General features: G+C 32.2%; 1 long non-coding RNA gene across 1 annotated transcript; it reads left to right on the forward strand.

Moving 5' to 3' along the window:
- Positions 1-336: 336 nt before the first annotated feature.
- Positions 337-8,829, forward strand: LOC111624215. The gene is made up of 3 exons (XR_002756535.1): positions 337-456; positions 633-709; positions 8,179-8,829. It is a non-coding gene; the product is annotated as an uncharacterized LOC111624215 (long non-coding RNA).
- The last annotated feature ends 1,434 nt before the right edge of the window (positions 8,830-10,263 follow it).

Below are 10,263 nucleotides of genomic sequence, written 5' to 3' on the forward strand. Positions count from 1 at the left end.
AATATGGATGCCTGGATGGCAAGAAATACAGAATAGTTTCAACAAATTTAAGAAGCAGATTACATTAACAGAAGGTGAAATTCCTTATTCAATCAATGGACATTATCTTGTCCTTACTCAATAGACCTCCTTGACAACTATTATTGGGCCAATATGGTAATTTATTCTTTAGGTATGCTTTTAAATTTAATTAATCATTTTTCATGTAAATTGTTTTTACTTCTTCGTTTTTAATTAAAGCTCTACAATTCTACATATTTGAAGTGATTTTAATTAAGAAAAATAATTTCTTAATATTTATTTAATTAGCAATATTTAAATGATTAAGCCTGATTATTAGAAATAATTTTTCTCCAGGCTTATCAATATTGGGAACAAAAATATGGAAAAGAAAAACTTCTTCCTGGACTTGAAAAATTTGATTCAAAGAAATTATTCTTTTTATCTTTTGCAAATGTAAGCAATTATTAAAATATTTTTTAAAATAAATATTTCTTTTATCTGTTACTTTATAAATTCAAAAAAATCACCAAAATTATATTTAAGTATTACCATTTCTGTTCTTTACATTTTTTATGTTATAAGAAATATCATTTCATTTTTCAAACAATTCAGTCTTTTTGTTTTTAAAGACCTGGTGCGCTGTTTATTCTACTGAAAGTCTTCAAAACCAAAATAGGTTTGATGTACATTCCTTACCAAAATACAGGTAAAGTAATATTTTTATTTTTCCTGTAATTTTTTTAAAAATTGAAATATAGGAAGATATTGAAGAAAAATTAATAATCAAAGAAATATTTTCTGAATATTCCTATTTGGGAAAGACATAAATTCTGTATAGAGAATTCTTATAGTTTTAAATATAGGAACTGTTCTACTTTCAGCACCGGGGTGAAATCAACGTTACACAATCTGGGAACCTGTTATCGGCGCTCGACGCGTATATATTGTATATCGCTTGACAAACGTTTTCGAGCGATCTGTTCACTCTTCTTCAGGTCAACTGAAAAATTCCCCGGACGGAGTGTATACTATTCGTTGGGATCAGGTGTCGGTTCCGAGGGGGTGGGTCGTTTGTGGCATGCGCAGTTGTGTGGGGGGGGCGGGTTGACGTCTAACAGTGATTGCCAGGCCAGAGACAGAGTTAGCTCTTCCTTCCGGTTAACGCAGGTGGTTAGCCGGCCGGCATTGTAGATAGCTGCGGCCTCCAGCCACCTGAGATGCTGTCGGTGGGGCGTGTTGATGATAATAGTAGCCTTCTCGAATTGTGCTTCGATTTCTGGATCTGACGCATATGTGGTCAGGGCTGTGGTTAGTCTCCCGTGACGGATATCCGCTTGGTGTTCACGCAGGCGGGTGTACCGGGAACATTTGGTCGAGCCAATGTATAGTAGATCTGCGTTCTGTCTGTTGTCTCGGAGTGGGATAGAGTACATTTCGGGGAGTCTGGTGCGATCGGGAGGGTCTTTATCGTTCCGTAGGATACGGAAAATTGTGGGGCATCTTCTGTATGCTAATCGTATCCCGTGCTCTCTGGCTATCTTCATATGCACAGTCTTGAAGTGCAGATTGAATGTGATGGGGGCCCGCATTGGGCTATCCTGCTGTGGGTAGGCGATATTTCTTGCAGTTAGGCCGTGTTTCTGGCATTGGTATTGTTCAACCAAATGGTGTGTCAAGTTTGGGAACCCGTGCTCGGTCGCTATCCTCCTGATGCGGGCTAATTCGTTTGTCAGGGCTTGCTTGGTGGATGAGTGTGAAAACGCCCTCTCCACCAGAACCCTAAAGGCGGCTGCCTTGTACAGGAACGGGTCACAAGAATCGGCTGGTATGTACGTTGGGGTGGATGAGGGCTTGTGGTATATGGCTGTGTGGATGGTGGGTCCTAATATTTTTATTGCAATGTCGAGGAAATGGACTTCTTCTGTACTAGCCTGCTCCAGTTCAACGGTTAGACCGAAAGGGTTGTTGTTGACGGTTCTTACGAAAGATGTCATGTCAGCCTAACCACAGCAGGATAGCCCAACGCGGGTCCCCATCACATTCAACCCGCACCTCAAGATGCATATGAAGATAGCCAGAGAGCACGGGATACAATTAGCATACAGAAGATGCCCCACAATTTTCCATATCTTATGGAACGATAAAGACCCTCCCGATCGCACCAGACTCCCCGGAATCTACTCTATCTTGCTCCGAGACAACAGACAGAACGCAGATCTACTATACATCGGCTCGACCAAACATTCCCTGTACACCCGCCTGCTTGAACACCAAGCGGATATCCGACATGGGAGACTAACCACAGCCCTGACCACATATGCGTCAGATCCCGAAATCGAAGCTCAATTCGAGAAGGCTACTATTATCATCAACATGCCCCACCGACAGCATCTCAGGTGGCTGGAGGCTGCGGCTATCTATCTACAACACCGGCCGTCTAACCACCTGCGTTAACCAGAAGGAAGAGCTAACCCTGTCTCTGGCCTGGCAATCACTGTTAGACGCCAACCCGCCCCCACCACACAACCGTGCATGCCAGAAATGAACCACCCCCTCGGAACAAACACCTGATCCCAACGAATAATATACACTCCGTCTGGGGAATTTTTCAGTTGACCTGAAGAAGAGCGAACAGATCGCTCGAAAACATTTGTCAAGCGATATACAATATATACGCGTCAAGCGCCGATAACAGGTTCCCAGATTGTGTAACGTTGATTTTATAGTTTTAGTAATCTGATCCATAAAAGATTAGTTTACAAACTTCCAAGTGAAAAATAGTTGCAGTGGGATGTTTTGCTAAATAGGGCTGATAAGAGAGACTGGGCCCTGGTTTAACATTCTCCTAGATTCTTTTTCTTCATATAGAAATAATTTTCTATTAAAATATTCTTAAAGTTTATCAAAATTATGAAATTTATAAAGATTACAACTTTTTTTTCTTATAGACTTTTTGAATCTTCAATTTCAGATAATTTGTATCTTCTTGCTTGTTCATTTTCCTTTCCTCTGTCCTAGTGCTAAATGTCACTATACTGTATACCAGAAATTCCCAAAGAGAGAATCAAAAAAGTTTGGGAACCACTGCTGTAAACTGTAAATGGCTGTAAATTAACTATATTTAATAGTTAATTTAACTATTATTAATAGTTTCGTCTTAATTCATGAATACTAATAGAAAGATATATAGCATACATGTTTTCTTGAATTTTCTTTTTATTAGATACTATTTCAAAGGAGATTTTAATATTCCTTCTTGTTTACGTCAACCTTTTTTCAATAGTTATTCTTAGATTAAAAAGTAACTACTACTACATCTCTATTTGGCTTGATTAGCTTCTCTCTTTTCTAAACTCAATTGATAAACATTTCCAATCAATTTAAAATTCAACAAATTATTACAATTATTCAGAAATGTAGAATATGTCCAATGTGTAAACAAAGTTAGGGGGAAATTAAATAAAGCATTTGTGGTAGAAAAATAATAATAATAATATGGCAACAACTGCATCTTGACTGAGCCTATAGATGTTAACTGGGAAAATTTGTTAAAATAGGATCTTGTATTTTAAAAGTGAAATTGGAATGTTTTTTGTTTTGTTTCTGATCAACTCAATCAATCATTACATTATTGCCTACTTACACAGTTGTGTGCTTGAGTAAGTAGGCAGTGATATGATGATTGTCTAAGTAGGTAGTGTGGTTCTATTAACTGAGACTAATCTCCTTTACTAAAAAGTAAGGATGAGTTGGTCTCAGTTTATGGAACCATAACTTTGATTTTTATTAAAAAAAAAAACAAAAAAAAACAAAACTGAAACAGAGCATTGAAAACAACCCTAAAAGAAAGTCCGTTTTTATTTCAAAACTCTTTTTGATAATATTTGATGGGTGAATTTCCATGTCTGTCTGAATTAAAATGAAATATTCACTCATTCCCTGGACAGGAAACTTGCAAATTAATTTAATGAACTAAATTTAAAAATTTTTTTCTGAATTGTTTTAATTAAATAGCTAAATAGAAGTTTTAGAAAAACAAAAAACTTATCTTTTTGCAAAAAATTGGTACAAATTGTCCAATTTTTTTAACAGTTGATAATTGCCCAAATTTTTTTCAAAGAAGTTTTTTGTCATTGTTGTTAATAAATTTTGTATTTGGATGTCAAAAAGTCTGTTAATTAATGTCCTGTGCTAAAAATTGGTCATTTGTAGTATCAACTTCAATTTAATTTCTATTGTGGTATGTTCATCCCATATTTGGATATTTATTGTGTTGTTCTCACCCTATGTTTTATATTGCCTCATTCATATATATTGCTGGAGGAAATAACAGTCTTGTTTCAATGGGTGTTCATCTGGATAAGTTTAACTGGGCCATCTTCAGGATGCACCTTAATTGGTAGAAAGGAAAATGTAATGATTACGAAGGTATAAAAAGTAAGAGAACTGGTTTGGCAGCCATTTATTCCCTTGTTGGGCTTTGTCTCATTGAGCTTAACCACGAGCAGGCAGAGGAGATTATCAAAGAATGAATAGTGAGCACATGCAGGAAAAGAACAAAAGACTCTTTATCCCAAGAATCGAAAAACTCAAAGGTATATGTATACATATATGAAGGGAACAAGTTCTCTTAAGAACAGTACTTAGGAAATTGCTCCGTAATGGTAGAAAAGGGTTGACTGAAACCATGGTGCATTCAATGAGTTATATACGTGTAAAACATTGTACAGACTGAAAGGACTGGATGTGATTACTACTATATCTGTTAACCCATGAGGGAGGAATAGTGAATATAGATCATGATATTGTCGGTTTTACATTCCCTTATGAAGCAGGATAAGTTTGTTACATGATATATAATTCCCATTTAACTGCTCTTGTGCTGAGGAAATTTACACTATTAATCAATGTATTACTTAAAGTCTATAGTTATATGTGTTATCTTATGATGATGGCACATGCTTAAATTAAAGTGTTTTTTTAACTTAAAAATTTTTACATTAATTTATCAGTTTAATGTTGCTTGGAAAATTATTTGGTAGTCCTATTTAATTATTTGTATGATTTAATTTGAGTTTTCCAAACTTCATAGCAATAATTATTAATTAGTTTATAAATTATTTTTTTATTTTGTGTGTAATAATTTTCAGGGAAATTTTGGATCCTGAAAATATTCTGCACCCACTGCAATTACTCTTCTTTCTTTTTCATTTTTTAAATAATAATAATTTTTCAAAAACATATGCTGACAGAGTTATAATTACATTATTTGACTGTTTTCCATTGTAATCTGTGTGTTTCAATTTTTTTTTTCTTTTTTTTACTGTTTTTTAAATGAATATTTAGCACTTGATTTTAGAATGTTAAAACTTATTGTCAAATTCATGATGAAATTTTAGTTTGATTTTGCTAATATTTAACTTATTTTTATATATCCAAATATTTCTACAGATCATCAAAACTTCAAAACACATTAGAACCATTAAATGTGTAAAATTTCCATTCAAAAGAAAACATGTTTTTCTTCTTGTAATTTTTACCTGTAATTCACAGGTTATCTTAAAAAACTATCTGACTTTGATGGTATGGATCTTGGGCATCTGCAGAAAATTTTCCAGGGCAAGGGCTAAGCTTGGAAAGAGATAATTATATCAATAAATTTTTATTTAATTATTTAATTGTTGGGGTTTTGTAAGATAAATAAATCATTCCATAGTTGAGAGTGTAAGTATACATCTTAATCACTTTTACAACTATAATTTGGGAAATTTTTTATTTTACTTGATTCCAGGGAAAGTCAAGTCTATAATCCTTACCATAGGCATCTACAGAGGAGGCAAAGGGTGCCCCATTTGCCCACTCTGCAGATGCCTATGGTAAGGATTATAGACTTTTGCATATTATGACAATTTTTCATATCAAAAAATGGTTCTAAAATAATTTTACTTTTATGTGTTAAGTTCTCTCTTTAAGAGAACTTAAAATGTAATGGAGTGTCTTCTTGTTATTGGGTGAGATATAGACAGACCTACTCACTTCTGTTTGTAAATGGAATATACTGTTGTTTAAATATCTTCCAAATAGCTTCCAAAAACATCACTAAGCTGATTCAGTGTTTTATGTGTAGATTAGCTGTTTTATTTGTTATTGATTATCTAAAGCAGAGAGGACAAACTTATGACCCAAGGTTCATTGTTTTCGAGATATCTGTATTAAATGTTACAAATTTTGCAGTTTTAAAATTTATCAAATATTTTTTTATATCTAGTGTGGAAAGATACTAAAACTGCTGTTAAATTACCCAACTTCACTGCCTGTAACCGGCATTCTTCTTCTCCAATATAGAGGACTTTGCAAACGTTTTCGAACCTAATGTGGTTCTTCTTCAGGCACTATGGAATTTCCTATATGAATTCGAATTTCCAGAATTAACTGTTGTTTTGGAAAATTATTTGGAAAAGTCTTAAAAGTCTGCTGTTAAAAGTCTTAAAGACCACTAATTATGAACTTTGGATAGAAAAATTGTATCAAATAATCAGCAGCAGATTTCCTGTCCATTAAACAAAATATTTGGTTTCATTATGAACATATTGCAGTAAAATCTCAATTTAATGGACTAATTCAGGTGAGAGGGTATCCATTAAAGCCAAAAAGTTTGTTATATTATAAAGTAGGTTTTCCAAATGCATGTTTAAAAAATTTACAGATTAGTTAGTTTATCTGTTTTTGATGTAGATATGCTTGTATAATTAAAATTAAATATGTATGAGAAGTTTAATTTCACAGAAAAATTTTCTATATATATGATTGCTTATGTGCTCACTGTAATTCTGAGACTAGTAAATGAGTACATGATCTAAATCAAAATAAACAAACAATTTTTTGGTTTTATTTGTTTAGTTTAATATAATTAATGTCTTTAAGAGAAATCACTCTTTGATTTCAAAAAACAAAATAACTGTTAATTTAATTACATATAAAAAGCATTTTAAAATTAACAGTATGTTAATTTTCACATATGACATACTTTCCTAGAAAACCTTCCCCCTATAGATTATAGTAGAGATTATTTTGTTATAGTTCTAATTATACATAAATACTCTATTATTTTAAAATTTACAGCACTTTGACTATCTATAGGTGGGACATATATGTATATCCTGACAGAAAAATTAAATTATTCATAAACTAAAAATACAATTCAGTTCAAATAAAATTTAATTAAGTAGTAAATGAATTACAAAATACAATTTTCAAAATATTTGCCTTTAGACACAATCAAATTCTGTAAACAGTTGTAAAATTGATTAATAATATGATGTCTGACTACTGCTGAAGTTCCTTTCATTGTGTCTGATTCATAAGTGAAGAATCTGCAGGTTCTCCATTAGAAACACACAAATTTCATCTTTAATTGCTCCCATATTGCAAAGTCTAGGAGGTTTAAATCAAGCCTACATGGAGACCATTCAATACTGCTTTCACCCTTTCCTGGTGTGTCCAGAGCTATCAAGTTGGGACCAAATACTGTGTTTACTGTTTTACATATGTGCAGTAGTATAGACAGAAATTTAACAATTGGTTGCAATTAAAATAATTAAGAAGTATCAAATGTTCTTTGAATAAAACTGCAATATAAAAACATACAAATTGTATTATATATGTTACTGTATTGTATATGATTTGTTTATAACAGTCAAATCTGTTATATAAATAATTATTATTTGAAATCACTGAAAAAATCACACACACGAGTTTGTCATATAAATGTGAAAAGAAAAAAATCATATGTTACTAAATATTCAAAAACTACAAGCTGTATAAATTAAATTTATAGTTATGAGGCAGCCAGTTTTAGTTTTCTTTTACACTTACATATAAGCAACTTTTCAAGCAATGTCCAATTTTTTTTAACAAAAAATTGAACATTACTTGATTAGCAAATTACTAACAAGTATGTGCAAGAGACAATTGCATACTGTATCTGCACCATTGTGTGTGTGTGTGTACAGTTTGCATCACCTATATCTCTATCAAACTCTTAAACACAACTTGTTTCTAACAAACTATTAAAAAATTATAGTATTTTCCCTGACAGGACATGCATATAATCCACTCTAATAGTTTATAAGAATTTTATTATACAGTATTTTAAAATAATAATTTTATTTTCAGAGTTATTGGCACACTTTCAAATATGGAAGAATTTTCTGCAGCATTTAACTGCAAAAAAGGCTCTAAAATGAACCCAGAAAATAAATGTATAATTTGGTGAAATGATTTTTAAGAGTTTTGTTAGACTATATGGGATTGTGAATGCAAATAAGCTATTTGCATTTGGATTTGAAGAATCAGATGGAAAAATATACAGCGTGAGTTAAAAGCCCTAACACCATTTTCTTTCCAAAAGTACTGAAAATGTATTTTTTTTGTTGACCTTAAAAGTGCTTTTACAAGTAAAAAATAAAAGGTCCCATCCAATTCTCCATAATGACTTCTGATGTAGTTACATTTTAACAAAATTAAAAGTCATATTCAATTCTCCATAAATGATGTCTGATGTAACTACACCAACAAAATTAATGTATCTTCAGTACTTTTGAAATGTGAAAGGTATAAGGGACTTTTGACTTGCCTTTATAAAATTTACTATATTTTTAAAAAGGATATTAAAAGATGTTTAATATATAATAAATGATAGTATTTATTGTAAATTTTATAAGAATAAATTTTATTGTGTTATATGACTTGTTTTAAAATACTTAAACATTTCCATCATGAAATTAAGTATGCTGAATATATTTGTTTAATTAATATTAATCATAAATATGTAATGATTCAAAAGTAAAATAATCATGATTAATTTTTATTTCTAATCTAGAAATTGCAATTTAAATTATGTAAACAAATATAAGCTGTGTAAACTTCTTCAAAATAATTTAAACTATAAATAAAGTTTAGATTGAACAAATTTTTAATGTCTTTGATTATCTGTAATTTAAATCAGACATTCTGCAATTCTGAGTAAAGATTTTTATTTTTTTCCCTTTATAAATTTTTATTTGTTTTTAAATGATTATTAAATAGTAACTTTTATTTAAACCCGTATTATTTTTAATAAATTTGCAACTGTTTTTACTAATGATCAAAGGAGATGTGAATAAATTTGTATAAACACATCTAAAAACTTAATTTCATTTTTTTTAAGTGTTCTAAGAAATTTTTTTACCAAAATTAATTTAATAAATTAAATTCAATCCCTGTTCTTATACTCAGTGGGTTAAGGATTATTTTTTAAAATATTTTTGTTGGAAATTTCTCAAAGAAACCTGAACCTTATAAATCTTTAGTTGTTGATTTTCTAATAATAAATGAGTAGTGTTGTAACGAATAGTATATTCGGCCAAGAGCGTGGCCGAATAGCCGAATATTCGGCCAAACTATTCGGCTCGATTAACGCACGTACGAAAATTGGCGCGCAAGCCGCATTATGGCAAGGATCCTACTCTCCATTGGCCCGCTGTCACTACGCTTCGCCAATCGTGTTAATTCTTGGCAGTTGTAGCAGACAGACAACAGTGTCATGGAAGTATGTGGTAAATGATGATATCAAATGTGGATAACAATGAAATGATCCACACGTGTAAGTAATGGAGAAAGAACAGAGAAGGACCGCGAAGTGAAAATGTGAAAATAAATATGAAATTGAGTCGATAACATAATCGAACAAGTCGAGGCAGCTTATTGGCACGAAATTTGCGGCCGTCAATGCCAAACAATTGTTGTCATAGACTTCGGAAAGCTAAATTCTTGTAATGAAAGTCACTTGCGTGCAAGGGCGAAAGCCTTGGGGCCGTTCGGGCTATCAAGCTGTCTCGAATCTGTGAAATCATAACTGTGACTTATATCGACGTCCTATCTGTCTCTTTTCTCCGTTATCACCAGGCTGAGTCACGTAATTGTAAAATGGGAACTCTACGACGGAAAAGTGACGAATCGAAAGTATCGTGAGCGCGTATTATGATGTATGCACAGGCATACATGGATTAGAGCGATAGAGGGAAGAGCAAAGACGAGCGCTTAAAAAGAAGGATAGGCAGGATCAGACCCTCAGATGTGCGAGGATTCTCCAACGATATACGTGTACGTGTGCTGATCTTTGTAATTATAAATTGTGAATACATGTGACTAATATTATTTTCTTTTTTATTTTGTGCATGTTATAAGTTATAAATAAATATAAACAAACAACACTAACTC

This window comes from Centruroides sculpturatus, unplaced genomic scaffold (genome assembly GCF_000671375.1).
Source record: "Centruroides sculpturatus isolate CEXI.00-Female unplaced genomic scaffold, Cexi_2.0 scaffold61, whole genome shotgun sequence".
Classification (NCBI taxonomy): domain Eukaryota; kingdom Metazoa; phylum Arthropoda; class Arachnida; order Scorpiones; family Buthidae; genus Centruroides; species Centruroides sculpturatus.